Source organism: Plutella xylostella, chromosome 21, assembly GCF_932276165.1.
Source record: "Plutella xylostella chromosome 21, ilPluXylo3.1, whole genome shotgun sequence".
In the NCBI taxonomy this organism is placed as follows: domain Eukaryota; kingdom Metazoa; phylum Arthropoda; class Insecta; order Lepidoptera; family Plutellidae; genus Plutella; species Plutella xylostella.
Genome location: NC_064001.1, coordinates 6,684,280 through 6,705,028, shown reverse-complemented (window position 1 = coordinate 6,705,028; position 20,749 = coordinate 6,684,280). Strand labels below are relative to the sequence as shown.

The 20,749-nt window shown below is 43.0% G+C and overlaps 1 protein-coding gene and 1 long non-coding RNA gene across 5 annotated transcripts in view; one reads left to right on the top strand and one right to left on the bottom strand.

Moving 5' to 3' along the window:
* The window catches only part of LOC105393727 (furin-like protease 2), a 173,804-nt gene that overhangs the window by 138,302 nt on the left and 14,753 nt on the right, over positions 1 to 20,749 (bottom strand). The window lies entirely within an intron of this gene.
* On the top strand, positions 12,248 to 13,811 carry LOC125490159. Its single transcript, XR_007267510.1, has 2 exons — positions 12,248 to 12,804; positions 13,085 to 13,811. It is a non-coding gene; the product is annotated as an uncharacterized LOC125490159 (long non-coding RNA).

Genomic DNA, 20,749 nt, shown 5'->3' with positions numbered 1-20,749 from the left:
CCAGCCCGTGCCGTCCGGCTGAACACAACTGTAAGACAGTTTCATAATAATATAATACACAACTGTGAGTGAAAAACGGACACAATGCACACTACATAAGAAGCATTTTCTAATGGCGGACTATGAGAAGAAAAATTAAATAAAGTAACATAGAAGCTTATAATCAAAGCATACAAGGTAAGAAATTTATGATGAGAACTATCTTAAGTACATGTAATAATAATATAAACGAATAGGTACATTAAGTATAAATTAAATTATATTGAAGCAATCTTTAATAGGACTACCTGTGTTATTTATAATTTTATTAAATTCATTCCCTTTGTTTAAGATTTTCACCTCGTGTGTACAACAACATGCTATGAAAAGCGTAGAAGGTGAAGATTAGACTAGTGGACCATCAACACAAGGACTGGTCGCCTGATTTGTCGGGTTTGAGAGGGAAACTAGCACCCCCACGTGTCGTGACAAAAATGCCAGTATGCCAAATGCAATTATTAAAGCAGTTTTCGTAACTGCTTTCACCGAAATAACTATCGAGATAGCAGTAAAAAGACCATTCATGAAGACCTATAAAACGTTTGTTTATTTGGTAGACCAAAAAACGGATAGAAAAGAAAACGGCTGTTTTTACCAGGCCAGACCAGCATTTTTTTTATATTATGCATGATTTTTTTTTAATACTACATGTTCATATTCTGTGATAATTCTAACCTAAAATTTATGTGACAACCAGGGCCCGGACAACCCTTTCCCGTGAAAAACCCTTTCAATGGGTTATTCATTCAATTGGCTTTATCGTAAAACCACTTACCCAAACCAAATGGTTACCACTTCAAACCCTATGATCAGGTTAATTCGTTCATTGCATAACCCAGTTAATTTGGTAACCCTGTTCATTTGGTAACCCTTTACAAAGAGGTTTTAAAACCCTTTACGAAGTGTTTTTAAAACCCTATCACGAAGTGTTTTTAAAACCCTATCACAAAGGGTTTTCAACCGCTATTGTTTGCTATTGCAAAATAGTCCTTCCTTCTAAGAATACAAGTACTTTTTTGCAAAACTTGTCATCAAATGAGTTGTCATTCTACAAATGTCGACATCAGAACCATGAGGGGCAATATCCATTTTTTAAACTTTTCAGTAGAGCCAAAATAAACTTTTACCTAAGTATAAAACTGGTATTTAAGTGTATCTTTATTGGTTAAGTTGTGTTATTCAATGTCATCAAGCTGATGGGAACGGTGACTTCAAGAACAATTTTCAAAATAAACAAAATAAATAATGATGATGAAGATGAAGAACAATAATTCCGAAGATCCTGGAATCCGAGTAGTACCTATGGAACAGTATTTTCATACTTTAATGGAAGTACGTAAGATAGATTTAGGGTCTGTTTCACAATGTCTGGTTAGTAGCTACCTGACGGATAAAATACATGCTGTCACTCTCTATTATTATTTTTTAGACAGTGACAGCATGTATTTTATCCGACAGGTAGCGACTAACCAGACATTGTGAAACAGGGGCTTACTCTATTACTGTTACAAAATGGTTTTTAAACTACCGATACCACAAAATTCCTTCAGCTGTAATGTAATTCTTATTATGGACATGGTAAACATACAATTCCAGTTGTAGTACGATGCGGCTAAACGTGGGCCGCCGTATTGAAGAACGTAAAGAAATGACAATCCGGCTAAACGTTGATCCACCGCATTACAATACAATTAGACGATGATTTCCGTCACCGTAAGAGCAGTGATCTGCCAATTCTCCAATATTCTGAAAATAATGACGTAACATTTTTTGTTAAATTTTGAGTTACACCCTTTTATACTGTGGGCTATGTTGGATACATTGACGTTACCTCGGTATGCAGATCCAGAGTGAATTTTATCAGTAAATAATGTCAATTATATAACTTGGTACCTACATTCTATCTCAAGCTTTATGTTTACACAAAGAACGGATACATTAAAATAAAGTTATTTTAAAGGACTCAAATATAATTTACTAAAAATATTAGAGAAGGTATTTCCCATTAACCTATAACTATAAACCTCGCCGAGTATAACTGCAGCCTAATACTACACATGAAGAGGAAAATCAGAAACTCCGCATTTGTAAATTAATTAGTAAGCAATGTAAGAAACAGCAGCACTCAATACGATCACCCATATTATTATTTTATTGAAATAAAAAATATAAACTCCAAATTTGGTCTACGCAACACTAGGACTGAACCACAACTGAAAAAAATAGGCAGTTACCTAAATCATGTATCGGTCTACGGGCTACTGGATTGACCACTAATAAAGTTCCACCCTGCTCAACATGCAAAAACACAAATAATGTAAACTCTGAATACTCAATTGTCAAATCAAAACAAAAATATACGATGGCACGTCACAGTATAATATCCGAGTCTACCCGAGTGCCCCGCGAAGACAGACCCGAGCCGAGAGCTCGAGCTGAGAGTTCGAACCGAGAGTTCGAACCGATAGGGTTTATTTGAACCCAAATGAACGACTTAAGTAAACCCTCTATATGTCATTTACAAAAACACTTTCTTGGGGTAACCAAAGTCTTGAAAGGGTTTGGTAACCAAATTGGTTCGGGTTTTAGTGAAAATGGTTTGATTAATTAAACCCTATCAAAAAACCCTATCAAAAACCCTCTAAGGGGTTACCGGGCCGGGCCCTGGTGACAACATCCTTCCACGCACTAACACATCTACAGATATACAGATAGATACACACTGAAATAAAAAGACGGGAAGTTGGTACATACTTTGCTTCTTTACAGTGGTAATAAACGCAATTGAATTTGTTAAAACAGTAACCTATACATGTAGAGCCTGTAGAAACAACCTATCTTTAACCTTTTAATTTCGCTAACATCCCACCTGCCATTCAATTCCAGACAATTACATTTTATGTTTGCGTAAAATGTTACACACACATTGCCTACGAGTACGTTTTCTCGCTAGTTAAAGCTAAGTACACATAAACAATTTTTCTTTTCAGTCTTAGTTTAATATTTACTATGCTTTTTTATATTATTTTTGTTAATATCTAATTCTGTATCAATAAGAAGTGATAAATATAAATAAATCTACAACATATTTATATAAAGGCACTAGCACTTCTAACCGTAGCATGAAGTTCAACACGAACTCTTAGGCTGTCTTTCCACCAAAGATGTGATATGGAGTTGTGCTGCGAAGACCTGATCGAAATCATTCCGTTCTTATCAGTGCCGTTGTACCTATGTGCCCCAATGAATACGATTGGTGGATATCAAACGCATCTATAGCAACGTAGCATTTAGCATAGCACATATCTGGTGGAAAAGCACCCCTAAACTTTAAAAACGTCGAGCGCCAGTCGCCACCCACTAAAATGTCAGTAAGTCAGTCACATCACAGCACATTTACGGGGGCGGCAGAACAACCTCGTATGAACCGTGGGAATTTATTTTGACCGAAGAAAAACAAGAGTCAGCGAGCGAGCGACAATGCCCGACGTGACCCGTGTAGGCAAGTCGCGCCACCCGCGCCAGCACCGGCTATTCCGACTTGCCAAGCGATGCGGAATTCACTTGACATGTAAGTTTGCGAGCGAGAATACTGAGTACCGCAGCTCTAAAAAGCGATACGAATAGCAAAAAAGCAGGTGGGTTACCTCTGACATTTCGAATATATAGCCCGTAGTTTCTTCGAATTGATTTAATAAGAAAAGGTCGAAGCCTGCTATTCTTCGAATCGGCTCCTACAGTATAAAAGTTTGTATAATAAACATTATCTTGAAAAACCATTGTTACATTTAAACTCAATAACAAAGCACGAGTGGGAGGTAGCATAATAAAATAACCTCTCGTTGTGCAAACACAGCGAACAAGCGTAAATTAAAACGGCACCAACGTTACTTGAGCGAAAAAAGGGGCATTAACTATTTTCGTAGCATTCTGGCAAATTAACTTCCAAACGCAGAGCGCATTGCGGGAAAGAATTCTGAATTAAAAATGATATTTTTAAAATATGAAGTTAGGTGGGCGTGAGATGTACGATATGCAGGAAACACTCGTGTGCTGGCTCTATGAATATGCAGAGGGTTAAGAGCTGTATTGCTTCCGGGACACGGCCATAGCCACCGCAACCGACATCACTAGCTGAGCATCCAACCAGTTTGTGAGAACGTGAACGCAAAACACTTCCACACCATCCACCGATCAAAACACGTTAAAATTACCCAATCCATACTTTCCTATAAACAAAAAACAAAGGGAGGTTCGGCAAAAGTTCGTTGTTTAAGTAACTAAGTTATCTATCAACCCAAAAAATAGGCCTTATGTTGTCAATCACATTTTTTTGCGGCGTTAGAAAGGATACTTGATCGATAGCGAAATTGATGGATGGGCCAAAGATACATTTTTAACGCCAATACGTGTACCTATTTTATTTTGGGCGAAAGAGAAATGCCTTCTCAGAAGGTGGGAGCGTCGGGATATCGAATAAAATAATCACAGAGTTAAGCCATTGGACGTGGATCCGCGCGACGCAGCCGAGCGTGCGGGTAAGCCGCGCTCACTCCGTTATTACCCCACAATTTACAACCACTAAGCCGACAAACAAAGCGACGAGGTTTATTTGCACGAGGAAGCCGGCAACAGGATGGAATTTCGCAGGTGAGTATCTGCTGAATTGGACTTCCGATCCCGCTCCGCCGCAGGGGCAATAAAACATGACTTGTGTAGTGGAAGAGATGATCAACTACCCGGCATCCGCTGCCATCGCGGTGTTCTCTGCGCCGAGAATAAACATACTTATGTAAGAACAGATAAAGATTTGTTGGGCCGTGCGCTAAATTCATCATTGTTCCATTAAACACCCATTCATAATGCAGCTCTACTTATGCTATACGTTGGTAAATAAGGCGAGGCAATGCCTCTTTTATTCACAAGTTGACAGTTCAGTCAGGTTCAAAGCGAGGCATTCAAATGCGTATCACACTCGCGATAAATTGGAGCTCCATATCGTCCACTTGTCATATCGCAAATATGAAAACATCCGCCTCTGAAATTTTATCACAATAATGGCTGCACCCGCGGCGTCACAAGCTACACGGATAATGGGTGAAAGTTTCCAGCACTAGATAAAATGATAAAACTACCTTGCAACTCTTGCAAGGATATCAAACATTAAAAAACCTATTACCTGAATGAAAAACAAAAGACTCGCCATGTAAATCTTCAGCCGAAGAACTGTAGCGCTTTTTATAATGGCCGCTTATAAATATGTAAGTGAGTAGCCGCGCGCCCGGAGCATTCGGTCCCAGTAACTCCTGTTTTTCTCATACAATTTACAACCGTTAAACTGGCAAACAAAACACACCGAGGTTTATTTACACGGCGCCACGAAAGGAAGTCCGAGCGAACGGATGGCCGTTGTAAAGGGGGGACAGACGTAAATCACCGAATTTACGACAAACGCCCGAAATTTGTATTATGTTCTTTTTTGAAACACATTTGCGTGCGTCCTCCTTGATGACGCGGCACGGCGCCGCGCGTGCTGGCCACTCGGCTGAGCAGAAAAATAGACTCAGCTGCGTAAGCAGTTTGGATACTGTTTGTTATTAGTTTACTACTTGAGGAATGCTTAGTCTGTATCTATCGCCCCGGTACAGATGTTTTTTCACATCTGTACTAGCTATTTTATAACACACACAGCTGTATAAACGCGAATAAGATGCCTCTTACTTTACTGTCGATAATAATTAGAATGCTTATTGTGGGACACAGTTGTGTTGACCTAACAACTCACGAGTTCTGTAATCCGACAATTCCGCGTCGCTAACTCACAAGCATAACAAAACAAAGGGAAAATATTTACCTACCCACCCCTGCTTCCCCTTGCCTAAGCAGAAGTTTAGAGTGCGCTATTATAGTCTGCTCCACTGAAGACAACCGGAGAAAAGGCATGGAACTAATTGCTAAGGAGTTCCGAGTACAGTCTTATGACAGTCTGGGTCACTGGGCTGCAACAACGCATTCACGCTTGCTTACATGCAACGCTAATGCTATCAGCATAACGCGTCACATACAAACACCGCGTACTGTACACGAACAAATCCTTAGTAATAAAACTGGCGCAATATTTCATTAAGTTTTTAAAGCTGTAATGTAGCAGCTCGGCAGGAGCTGGTTTGGATCACCGGGGAGCGACCCCTGGGCGAATCGACCTGCCTGGCCTTCCCCGAGAGTAGGGGTTGGGTGCTATATTGTAATGTGATACTTACCCTTGTAACGAGCCGTTACCAAACCATCCACCGCACCTACCCACATTCCGAAGCCGCAAGAGCGCCCGCAAGACGAGGTGGGGCACCACACAGACGACTCCGGAGAATACAAGGGGCGCGGGGCGACCCGCCTATAAATAGCCGCCGGACCGCCGCCCGGCCACCATTCGTCACCTCCTGCTCCGACGAGTGACCAGTCCGCTCCCGAGATCCTTCCCCGCACCTATATCTATCTTAAGTATCTATTCACGCATACTAAGCTCACAACACCGTCCTCCCTACGCTGTGGGTCGCCTACTAGCGGATCGAGGTTCCCCGGAATACACGGACGCCTGGGTCGCCTAGGTTAAGCGGCCGTGTACCGAACTATACAATCGCTGAACACACACCGGCCCTCAGCCGCACTTTCTTATCAACACAAATACACTCCACAAATCCTGGAACAAACCGACACGCACCACCAGTATTCGCCCGACCTCCTGTACCCTATATTCCTTCCCCTTATTAGGATATATAGAAACGTCCGCGTAGGCCCCTTCAGGGCCCGATCAATTTAAATTTCGATAACTGTGACAAGTATTTGTGCATTTGTGTAGTGTGTTTAATATTAAGTACATAAGCTGTAAGTACCCTAGATATATAAGTAAGTGGTTGTAAATAAAGCGGGTCCAGTGCCGCCTCAATTGTGTTACACTAATTAATCGGCATTATTAGTTCTCACCCCGTACACCTACCGAGGTTATTTCCCTCCAGGGGCCTCAGGATCAAAATCAGGACAGCTAGGACCGCTTCACGGTCATTGTAGACCCCCCAGGTGACCAGGCACTCCTTCAGAGGCCGGCGCCAAGCTGAGCTAGGCTAAAACCGCTTCCCGGTACATATTAATTGAGAATTATTAGGTAGGTACCAGCCCTAAGCACCAGGGACGTGAGTCATAAGGGTAAGTATCACATAACAATATAGCACACAACCCCTACTCTCGGGGGAGGCCAGGCAGGTCGATTCGCCCAGGGGTCGCTCCCCGGTGATCCAGACCAGCTCCTGCTGAGCTGCTACATTACATTTGGCGCCCAACGTAAAATCCACCAATTCTCATCAATATTTAATATTATTTAGCCCCCCGTAATAACTTGTAAATCATTAGAAATAACCGACCGACCGACTAACCGCGCAACTTAACTAGCGACCCGTAGTTATTCTAAAAATAGATCTACGACCGACCGACCGACCCCGTTTAACAAAAATTACAACTCAGAAATAAAGAGCAAAAATTATATACAGTTGTAAACAATTTCTTGTTAAAGTTTTTTTTTTCAAATTTCCGTAACCAATTACTGCGAACTGGCCCCGTTTTATAGTAGGTAAACATATACAAACATACAGCATCAAATGCCAACTTCTTGGATTTATAACCTTAGTAAGGAGGAATTAATAAGGGAAAGCAAGGAAAGGAAACTACCAACCATAGATTTAACCGTAGACAAATTGAGAAAACAGCTGTCCGACTACGTTAGAGAGGAAGAGGAGGAGCCATTCGAAATGACGTCCGAAGACCAGGGAAGAACCGCGAACCAACCAAGTCTGTCAGCCATCGTGAAGGAGTGGAACATTTATTTCGACGCCACATGCGACCCGGTCGAGTTCATCGAACGGCTAGAAGAGCTAACAGCAACGGGCGATATCCCACAGGAACGCCTACTTCAAATCCTACCGAAAATATTAAGAGGCAAACCTTTATTGTGGCACAGGAATAATTGCGATAACTGGGAAAAATGGGAAGAATTTTTGGAAGATTTTAAACTATTTTACTACCCAGCGGGATATGAGAAAAACTTACAAGAAAAAATAATAGCGAGAAAACAAAAATACCGCGAATCTTTCGTCGACTACCTAACCGACATCCAAACGCTAATGCGCAGATACGGAAAAATGACAAAAAAGGACAAGGAAGACCGAATATACGAAAACATGAACGCGAATTATAAATACTATATAAAAAGACAAGACTTCAGCAGCCTCGGGGAACTCATAAAACAAGCGGCCGACTACGAACAAATTTGTGAAGAAAGATACAGAACCAACACAAGATTCACACCGACTACAGAGGGAGCGTCAACGTCACAACAATGGAACCACCGGCCAGACCAACAAAGCCACCCACCGAAAAACATACAGTCGAGGAACGCAGAAAACCGCACAATACATCCGAAATACGACAAGAACACATGCTGCTGGAACTGTGGAAAACCAGGACATTCACATAAGGAGTGCCGTGGACGACAAGTCATCTTCTGCAGCCAGTGTGGGTTACTCGGAAGGCTGACACGCAACTGTTGCAAAAGACCAGCGAGAGTCGGAGACACTTATTTAACCGTAGAAGAACACCGCCCAGAAAACCGCATATTTGAAACAATAAAAATAGGAGATAGAACCTACAAAGCATTAGTCGACACCGGATCAACAAGATCATACATCAGCAAAGAAATATACGAAGAGAATTCAAAGAACCCCGACAAGGAAAAAATTTCGAGGATGAAAATAACAGTCGCAGACGGCAGAACAGTAGACATAGAACACAGAATTTACCCAGAAATAGAAATTCAACAAAGAAAAATAACCCACGAACTATTCGTACTTCCAACAGAAAAACCATCAAACCTAGTAATTATAGGAATGGACATTCTGAAAAGAACAGGAGCCACGATAAATTGGAACAACGACGTAAAAGAAACACCACATGAAACCCGAACCGAAAAACAAACAAAACCACCGTTCAGGATACAGAAGTCTACCGAACTAACAGAACACCAACAGAAAATCCTAGAAGAAACAATAAGAACCGAATTCGAACGCTGCGAGAAAAGCCCAAAAGGAAACACATGGGTAGAACATAGAATCAAAATGAAGCACAACGAACCAATAAAACAAAAATATTATCCAAGAAACCCGAAGCTTCAACAAATAATCGACGAACACGTACAAGAAATGCTACAAAACGGTATAATAGAAAAATCAGACAGCCCATACAGCTCACCGGTAGTACTGGCAAAGAAAGAAAACGGGAAGTACAGATTCTGCATAGACTTCAGGAAAGTAAACGAAGCATCAGAGAAGGACGCGTACCCGTTGCCACAAATTGACCACACACTAGAGAAGCTGATCAGAGCGAACTGGTTCTCAAAGATTGACCTGAAAAACGGATACTGGAACGTGAAACTCGCAGACGAAAGCAAACGGGTGACCGCCTTCACCGTCCCAGGCAGAGGACTCTTCCAATTCCGAGTCATGCCATTCGGATTGCACTCCAGCGGATCTACATTCCAGCGGCTACTCGACAGAGTAATCGGACCAGAGTTAGAACCGAACGCATATGTTTACTGCGACGATATTATTGTGTGCAGTGAAACCTTTACCGAACACATAACCCACCTGAAAGAAATATTCAAGAGGATAAGAGAAGCAAGACTCCAAATCAACATAGATAAATGCGAATTCTGCAAACCGGAACTAGAGTACTTGGGACATATAGTAACAAGAGAAGGAATTAAAATGGACGCAAGCAAAATACAAGCAATCAACGAGATGAAACCGCCGACCACAATAAAAGAAACAAGAAGATTCATAGGCATGACGTCATGGTACAGAAAATTCATACCGAATTACGCCAACGTCATGGCCCCACTAATTACCCTATTGAAAAAGAATAGGAAGTTCGAATGGGGCGAACCACAAGAAAACGCATTCAGAGAAATCAAGAAGATAATAACACAGAGTCCAATCCTCACAAGAGCGGACTTCACCAGACCATTCATCCTCGAAACAGACGCAAGCGACGTAGGAATCGGAGCCGTCCTAATGCAGGAACAAGAAGGAGAAAAGAAAGTAATCATGTACGCAAGCAGATCACTAAGCGCCCCTGAAACAAGATACACAACCGCAGAGAAAGAATGCCTAGCAGTGGTATGGGGAGTGAAGAAAATGAAAGCATTCCTGGAAGGATACCAGTTCACAGTCATAACAGACCATCAAGCATTGAAGTGGCTCAACACACTGAAAAACCCATCAGGAAGGCTGGCACGATGGGCACTAGAACTCCAACAATACGACTTCAACATCGAGTACAGGCCCGGAAAAAATAACCAAATAGCAGACCAACTATCAAGAAACCCAGCACTGGCCACAATCGAAGACAAAAAAGATTGGTATGAAAGAAAACATTCCGAAACACTGAAATCACCGGATGCCGACCCATCATTCTGCATTAAAAACGACAAATTATATAAAAAGATATCAAATCCCTCCTACGGACTCAAAATAAACACCGAATCCGAGTGGAAACTATGCATACCAGCATCCGACCGAACACAAACCATTAAAGAAAACCACGACGAACCAACCGCAGGCCACCTAGGAGCCGGGAAAACCATGAAAAGAATAGCCCAGAGGTACTACTGGCCGGGGATGTACCGAGACGTACTCAGATACGTAAAGAAATGCATGAACTGCCAAACACACAAGACGTCACAAGAAAAGAGACCCGGCCAAATGCACATTAACAACCCCGAAGGACCATGGCAAACCATCACTACCGACCTGATCGGACCACTGCCGCGCTCCTCAAACGGACACATATGGATCATAGTATTCCACGACAAATTTACCAAATGGAGCGAGATAAGACCGCTAAGGACCGCGACAGCGCCGACAATAACCAAGGCACTGAAAGAATGCGTGATCATGAAGTACGGGTGCACCACGACCGTCGTAAGCGATAACGGAAGACAATTTGTGAGCAAACAGTTCACAGACGAACTAAAGAAATACGACATAAAACACGAACTAACCGCACCATACTCGCCGCAATCAAATCCCACGGAACGAGTCAACAAAACACTCGGCACCATGATCGCAACATTCATAAACGAAAATCATAAGAAATGGGACCAATTCCTACCAGAATTCAACTTCGCACTTAATACATCGATACAAGAATCGACACAGTACACACCAGCATTCCTAATGTTCGGAAGAGAACTGAGAATGCCAAGAGATAAAAACCAGTTCCCCGTGGCAACTATCAAAGACAAATCAAACATGGAAGAGATCTACGAAATCGCGAAAATCAACCAAAATAAGGCATCGCTACAACAAAAGCGACACTACGACAGTAACAAAAGAACATGGTACCCAAGAATAAACGAAACCGTATTAAAAAGAGAATTCCCATTATCATGCGCAGATAAAAACTTCTGCGCTAAACTAGCACCGAAATACTCCGGACCGTATATAATAACGGACAAAAAGTCACCTGTAATATTCGAATTAAAACACATGCATAATCATAGAAAATACATAGCCCACATAAAGGACCTCAAAACATATAACAACTAATAAAATACTTAATTAAAACTCGACCGCAACTCGTATGAAACAGGCCCATGAATAACAACCACAACTACCCTCAAATACAATTATCAACCGGTAAATACGCAAGACGAAGAAGAAATCGGCCAGTTGAAGACACAACATGTCCACAGCAACAAGCGAAGGCAACCTCATAGTGACCGGGAAGCCGTCGGAGATCGTGATCCGGGCGGACGGGGCGCTAGCAATCATCACCGAGCCACCTACACCACCGCCATCTCCGCCGACAATACACATCCCGGAAACTGAGGACACCGTAGCAGCAGGGATAGAAATAATGGCAGACGGGACCATATACATCCGACCGACGCCACCACCCCCGCAGACGACACCGCCACCTCCAACGACGTCATACTCATTGGAATCCACCGTGAACAACGAAGTAGAACGACGGGGAAAGAGAAAGAAAAAGCGAGGGGGGAAGAAGAAAATCAGGGGTCCTACCAGGGGCCTAGCGCGTCTGCCACGATGGGTGAAGCATTAAATCATAATAAACAAGTCCTGTAAATGTCCTGTAAGTAAAATAACAAATTTAAGTTTATTCGCAAAGTAGGCAAAATAATAACCTAGATTCAAATTTAACCCGTTGATATTGTTAATAACATAACCGTACACCCGACCACTAACACGGATGCACAAATACACCTAAATAGGAAAACTATAACAACACCTATTTAGGGCCAATAAGTTAGTTCATCCATTATATAGATTTATAGGTTATAGGATGGTTATAGGTTATTTTATCCCAACACCAGCACGATGTCTCATATTGTCCATAAAACGTCATCATGAAGCGTAGAATAATCATAAAAAGAAAAACACACCTGTCAAATCATACGAAACGTAATCTGTGTACAGGAGAATTAGAGGTTATAATTTTTCATGTACAGTCACAATGTTGTTGTAAAATAAAACACATAGTATTCATTTATCAAGTTTATTGTTAAATTTGTTAATAAATCTAACAAACATAACCAGTACAATGAAATTAAAATGTCAAAGAACACATAATAAGAGAGACACAGTTGAAACATAAAGAACAATGTTCATCCGACCGATAAAATAAGATCACAAAGTATATGTAAGTAACCAGGAACACATAAGAAAACCTGCCGAAATAATAAAATTAGACATATGTATCACTTATAATGTTATTACCGTAAAGAGAACAAACAGTAGCATACTAAAGTTAATAATTCTTATTATAACTCGGATAGATTAACCCCAAATGAATGTCTAAGTAAATATAATGTATAGATAATGAAGGAAGACAATAAAGTAGGAACCTGTTGTAACAAATGCACAAATAACATGCACATTTCTCTTTAACTTTGTCTACATGACCTGTGAATTTTTACCAGGTAAAAATTCTCCTGCTGAGGGGGGAGAATGTAACGAGCCGTTACCAAACCATCCACCGCACCTACCCACATTCCGAAGCCGCAAGAGCGCCCGCAAGACGAGGTGGGGCACCACACAGACGACTCCGGAGAATACAAGGGGCGCGGGGCGACCCGCCTATAAATAGCCGCCGGACCGCCGCCCGGCCACCATTCGTCACCTCCTGCTCCGACGAGTGACCAGTCCGCTCCCGAGATCCTTCCCCGCACCTATATCTATCTTAAGTATCTATTCACGCATACTAAGCTCACAACACCGTCCTCCCTACGCTGTGGGTCGCCTACTAGCGGATCGAGGTTCCCCGGAATACACGGACGCCTGGGTCGCCTAGGTTAAGCGGCCGTGTACCGAACTATACAATCGCTGAACACACACCGGCCCTCAGCCGCACTTTCTTATCAACACAAATACACTCCACAAATCCTGGAACAAACCGACACGCACCACCAGTATTCGCCCGACCTCCTGTACCCTATATTCCTTCCCCTTATTAGGATATATAGAAACGTCCGCGTAGGCCCCTTCAGGGCCCGATCAATTTAAATTTCGATAACTGTGACAAGTATTTGTGCATTTGTGTAGTGTGTTTAATATTAAGTACATAAGCTGTAAGTACCCTAGATATATAAGTAAGTGGTTGTAAATAAAGCGGGTCCAGTGCCGCCTCAATTGTGTTACACTAATTAATCGGCATTATTAGTTCTCACCCCGTACACCTACCGAGGTTATTTCCCTCCAGGGGCCTCAGGATCAAAATCAGGACAGCTAGGACCGCTTCACGGTCATTGTAGACCCCCCAGGTGACCAGGCACTCCTTCAGAGGCCGGCGCCAAGCTGAGCTAGGCTAAAACCGCTTCCCGGTACATATTAATTGAGAATTATTAGGTAGGTACCAGCCCTAAGCACCAGGGACGTGAGTCATAAGGGTAAGTATCACATAACAATATAGCACACAACCCCTACTCTCGGGGGAGGCCAGGCAGGTCGATTCGCCCAGGGGTCGCTCCCCGGTGATCCAGACCAGCTCCTGCTGAGCTGCTACATTACACCCTTATGACTAACGTCCCTAGTGCTTAGGGCTGGTACCTACCTAATAACTCTCAATTAATATGTACCGGGAAGCGGTCTTAGACTAGCTCAGCTTGACGCCGGCCTCTGAAGGAGTGCCTGGTCGCCTGGGGGGATCTACAATGACCGTGAAGCGGTCCTAACTATCCTGATCTTGATCCTGAGGCCCCTGGAGGGAAATGACCTCGGTAGGTGTACGGGGTGAGAATTAATAATGCCGATTAATTAGTGTAACACAATTGAGGCGGCACTGGACCCGCTTTATTTACAATCAAGTTAACTTATATATCTAAGGTACTTACAGCTTACGTACTTAATATTAACACACTACATAAATGCACAAATACTTATCGCGATTACTGATATTTATATTGGTCGGGCCCTGAAGGGGCCTACGCGGATGTTACTATCTTAATAAGGGGAAGGATATAAGGTACAGGAGGTCGGGCGAATACCGGTGATGCGTGTGGACTTGTTCCAGGGTTTGTGGGGTGTATTTGTGTCGACAAGAATGTGGCTGAAGGCCGGTGTGTGTCCGGTGATTGTATAGTTCGGTACTTACACAGATGCTTTCAACTAGGCAACCCATGCATCCATGTACGTTTCCGGGGGACCTCGCTCCGCTAATTAGGCAGCCCACTGTGTCGGGTCTAGTCGGGTATACGGATGCTTTAAACTAGGCACCCCAGGCATCCGTATAACCGAGAGGCCTCGGTCCGTTGAGCAACCTACCTCGCGGGGAGACCGGTGATGTGAGATTAGTGTGCGTGAATAGATTACTTGAATAGATATGGGTGCGGGGAGGGATCTCGGGAACGGAATGATCACTCGTCGGAATAGGAGGTGGCGAATGGTGCTCTAGCGGCGGTCCGGCGGCTATTTATAGGCGGGTCGCCCCGCGCCCCTTGTATTCTCCGGAGTCGTCTGTGTGGTGCCCCGCCTCGTCTCGCACACGCCGGGCGCTCTTGTGGCTGCGGTGTGAGGGTAGGTGTGTTGGACGGTTGGTTTGTAACGGCTCGTTACATTCTCCCCCCTCAGCAGAAGAATTTTTACCTGGTAAAAATTCACAGGTCATGTAGATACATACAAGGAAAAATTAAGAGAATGGTGCATGTACTGGTGCATTTGTTTACAAACGGGTTCCTACTTTATCATCTGGATTCAGGATATATTTTATTTACTTAGATATTTATATCAGGTTAATTTTACACAGTATAATATTATTAGCTTTGGTAAAAAATGTTACACGGTATTGTCCATGAGCATTTCATCCTTGCTTGGTGCAGGTAAAACAGGACATTCGGTTTCAGGTATATTCGGGGTTCTTTTCTGCGTAAAAGATGTGAATATTTTTCTTTTACACGACATGAGCAAGGATAAAATACATGGTTGGTTTTACTTACATTGTAGGCTATGTACAACTTATTTTGTACTGGTATACATTTTCCTGGTACTTATATTAGGTATACGGTTTCAGCTTTTTATTTTTACATTATTTATATTGCAAATAATTTAAAATTTATCCTACGGCATGTGCCCTTGCGCTGAAATTTTACTCGGTTTGACACTTGACATTTAAAATTCTAACCTGTGTACGTTCACAGAGTAACGTATTGGGCTGCGTTCAAGAATATAACAATCTTTATTCTAAGTCTGAGCAAAATTTTTACTTGTGACTTGGATGTAAAAAGGTGGATGTTATAAGTTTAACATGTCTGTGTGTCTATTATTTACTTATATTATATTATACTACGGACGGACGGTGTAAAATGTGTGCATTTGCGTTTACATTTTTACCTATTTCTATATTTTTAATATAGATTGCGGTTTTTCAGTTGTATATTTATAATTAAATCATAATAAAATTTTTACGGTACGGTACGGAATGACTAGGTCATAAATATACAAATGTTTTAACTTTTTATGGCTATTTGTCTTCAATCTTCATTATGTTGATGATTGAGGGTAGGTTTGGAATAATCGGTTCGTTCGGCATCGCATGAGTACCGCGGCTAGGCACATCTGGCGATGGGTGATGACGTAGTCGGTAGGTTATTACTGCTTCGGTTCGGTGGAATCTGGTTGCAGCGAGTTTGATAACGATGATTTTAGTCGTTCTTTATACTTTTTCATATGATGAAGAACATCTTTGTACATCCCGGGCCAGTAATATGTTTCGGCAATGCTTTTTAGGATTTTTCCCGTGCTTCGGTGGCCTGTTGTTGTCGGTTCATTAAGGTGTTGTTCGATAATCGACCTTCTCTTCAATGTCGGAACGCATAATTTCCACTGCGATTGTGCATTGATCTTGACCCCGTATCTCGGATTTACAATTCGTTTATGGAGTGAGCTGTTTTTAATCATAAATGTTGGGTCGTTTTGAGGCGAATTTCGAGTTTCAGTCATTTTTCGGTCGAACCATTCTTTTCGTTCCTGTATAGACGCTGTGTCGGGATACCTTGGTGGATGTTGTTGTTTAGGTTTTTTCTTTTGCTTGCGGGATTTTGATTTTCTAGGGCCGGTAATTTTATTATTGTTCGGTGGTGTTGTTTCTTGTGTGACTAGCGGTTCCTGTTGTTTAGTTTCATGGATTTCTTCTGGCGTGTTTTCGGTATTATTGTTCCAGACTATTGTGGCTCCTGCCTTTCTTAGGAGGTCTATCCCTATAATAACTAGGTTTGGCGGTGAATAAGCTGGTAGTACGAAGAGTTCGTGTGTTAATTTTCTCTGCCGTATCTCAATTTCTGGGTCTATTTTGAGTTTCACGTCCATGACTCTGCCATCTGCGACGGTTACTCGCATCCCTGTGACTTTTTCTGTGTCGGCGTTTGTCGAGTTCTCTTCATAAATGTTTCTACTGATGTATGATCTGGTGGAGCCTGTATCAACTAACGCTCGGTATGTGATTTTACCTATTTTTACATCTTCAAACATTCGGTGTTCCGGTCGGTTTTCTTCGGCGGTTGTGTTCGTGTCTCCGAACTTGGTTTCTCTTCTGCAGCAGTTGCGCGTAAGTCTCCCGAGGACTCCGCATTGGCTACAGAACAGTACTTGCCTGCCCCGGCATTCCTTGTGTGAGTGGCCTGCTTTGCCGCAGTTCCAACAGCATGTGGTCTTGTCGTATTTTTCGTGTATTTTACGAGGTTCTGGTGACGTTTCTGGATGACTTTTCGGTGTCTGGCGGTGTCGGTCTGGTCGGTGGTTCCACTGTTGAGATGAGGATTCTTCTGTGATCTGCTCGTACTCGGCTGCTTGTCTTATTAATTCCCCGAGGCTGGTGAAGTCTTGCTTCTTGATGTAGTACTTGTAGCTCGCGTTCATGTTTTCGTAGACTCTTTCTTCTTTTTCGGTTTTGGTCATTTTTCCGTACCTTCTCATCAGGGTTTGTATGTCGGTCAGGTAGTTGACGAAAGATTCACGGTGGTGTTGTTTTCGTGCGATGATCATCTCAAGCAGGTTTTTCTCGTATCCCGCCGGGTAGAAGAAGAGTTTGAATTCTTCTAGGAAGTCCTCCCACTTTTTCCAGTTGTCGGAGTTGTTCCTGTACCATAACAGCGGTTTACCTCTTAGTACCTTAGGTAGTACCTGGAGTAATCGGTCCTGCGGGACGTCACCTGATGACGTTAGTTCATCCAAACGCTCGATGAACTCAACCGGGTCGCATGCGGTGTCGAACGATATATTCCATTCCCTCACGATGGATGACAGGTTCAGCTGGTTCGCGGTTCTGGTCTGGTCTTCGGATGTCATCTCGAAGGTCTCCTCCTCTTCTTCTCTGATGTGGTCGGACAGCTGCTTCCTCAGCTTGTCAACGGTTAAATTTACGGTCGGTAGCTTCCTTTCCCTACTTTCCCTTATTAATTCCTCTTTACTAAGGTTATAAATCCAAGAAGTTGGCATTTGATGCTGTATATTTACCTATTATAAAACGGGGCCAGTTTGCAATCGGTTACTACAACTTAAATAAAATGACCAACAAAAATTTACGTGCTCTTTACTTTTGAATTGTAATTTTTGTTAAACGGGGTCGGTCGGTCGGTTGTCGGTCTATTTTTAGAACAATTACGGGTAGATAGTTAACTTGAACGTTTAGTCGGTCGGTCGGTTATTTCTAGTGAATTACGTGTTATTACGGGGGGCTAAATAGTATTAGATATTAATGAGAATATGTGGATTTTTCGTTGGGCGCCAAATGTAATGTAGCAGCTCGGCAGGAGCTGGTTTGGATCACCGGGGAGCGACCCCTGGGCGAATCGACCTGCCTGGCCTTCCCCGAGAGTAGGGGTTGGGTGCTATATTGTAATGTGATACTTACCCTTATGACTAACGTCCCTAGTGCTTAGGGCTGGTACCTACCTAATAACTCTCAATTAATATGTACCGGGAAGCGGTCTTAGACTAGCTCAGCTTGACGCCGGCCTCTGAAGGAGTGCCTGGTCGCCTGGGGGGATCTACAATGACCGTGAAGCGGTCCTAACTATCCTGATCTTGATCCTGAGGCCCCTGGAGGGAAATGACCTCGGTAGGTGTACGGGGTGAGAATTAATAATGCCGATTAATTAGTGTAACACAATTGAGGCGGCACTGGACCCGCTTTATTTACAATCAAGTTAACTTATATATCTAAGGTACTTACAGCTTACGTACTTAATATTAACACACTACATAAATGCACAAATACTTATCGCGATTACTGATATTTATATTGGTCGGGCCCTGAAGGGGCCTACGCGGATGTTACTATCTTAATAAGGGGAAGGATATAAGGTACAGGAGGTCGGGCGAATACCGGTGATGCGTGTGGACTTGTTCCAGGGTTTGTGGGGTGTATTTGTGTCGACAAGAATGTGGCTGAAGGCCGGTGTGTGTCCGGTGATTGTATAGTTCGGTACTTACACAGATGCTTTCAACTAGGCAACCCAGGCATCCATGTACGTTTCCGGGGGACCTCGCTCCGCTAATTAGGCAGCCCACTGTGTCGGGTCTAGTCGGGTATACGGATGCTTTAAACTAGGCACCCCAGGCATCCGTATAACCGAGAGGCCTCGGTCCGTTGAGCAACCTACCTCGCGGGGAGACCGGTGATGTGAGATTAGTGTGCGTGAATAGATTACTTGAATAGATATGGGTGCGGGGAGGGATCTCGGGAACGGAATGATCACTCGTCGGAATAGGAGGTGGCGAATGGTGCTCTAGCGGCGGTCCGGCGGCTATTTATAGGCGGGTCGCCCCGCGCCCCTTGTATTCTCCGGAGTCGTCTGTGTGGTGCCCCGCCTCGTCTCGCACACGCCGGGCGCTCTTGTGGCTGCGGTGTGAGGGTAGGTGTGTTGGACGGTTGGTTTGTAACGGCTCGTTACAAAGCAGTAGACTAGCGCACAATATAAGTCAGGATTAGCGGGGATCTATTCTACAAACGACGACAGCGCCGCCGCCGGAGTATCTCTTATGGCGCAAACTCGAAGCCGCGAGAAACCTTATATTGTTGAATTTATGATACGTTCCACCGCTGCGTTCCAGTTACTCGAGGTCATTTTCGCTTCTATCTTCGCGATATTTCGTCGTAACTAATGACAGTGCAGCTATAGGAATGTTATTTAAAACCGGTGGCGCTACTGCAATTTGGCTGGCGCAATGGATGCGGGACAAATGTCCTAGATAAGTGTGTTTATAGAGCAATTAGCGGCGGCACTATCTCGTTATTGAAACTGATAACGGTAGCGGCGCGCATACCGGTCCACTCGCCGCGCCGAGTTATTAGCGCAGCGAATTATATCATCCATCAACATACTTACTAGTTACGCGCAAGGCTTAATCGGGACAGCTGGAGTTGGAATGGTCGATGTGATTCTGAGTAATAAACTCATGTAGTGGTACAAACATGGAGAAATAAATACTTATAGGTACTTATTCCATTATATTATTGGTTTTTTTAAATTCGAAATCCCATACATATTTGACGACTGCAAAGGAAAACCAACTTTACCTACTTACCAGACATAAGGAAACGTCTAACATACAATAACATAGTGGAAGCTCTATAGTGAGACTGTACAATATCATTGTTTCTCCGAGTGGGAGAAACTGGCGACCTTACGACAAAAACTCACCCACGTGACTAGCAAAAAATATACACAGTTGCCCTGTCCGAGTTACTGTCGTAATTAAACCGTGACCCAGTGACCCGGCACCTCATTGTTTCAGCTTCACACCCATCGCGATCTCTTTCAAACTGATAGTAGCTATCATTTCTTGTCATGCAAAATTTTCTATTGGTAGAAATGAACGTGATAACCGTAAATAAAACATAAGGCTTCTGAAATAATAGACTGACGTTCACAGGTTCTAACCGCACAGGAAATAAGAATCATATACCTAACGTTATGTGTTTTAGCTTGGCGAATTCTCTCTGATACAACCTTCCCTTGTAAGAGTACCCACTTCACTATATGAGCTATAACATAATAATGATAATGGCGCTTACACACTAATTACATCACTAAGTTACTTATGTACCTACCTATAATCTTAAAACTTAATTAAGTATTGTATACTATTGT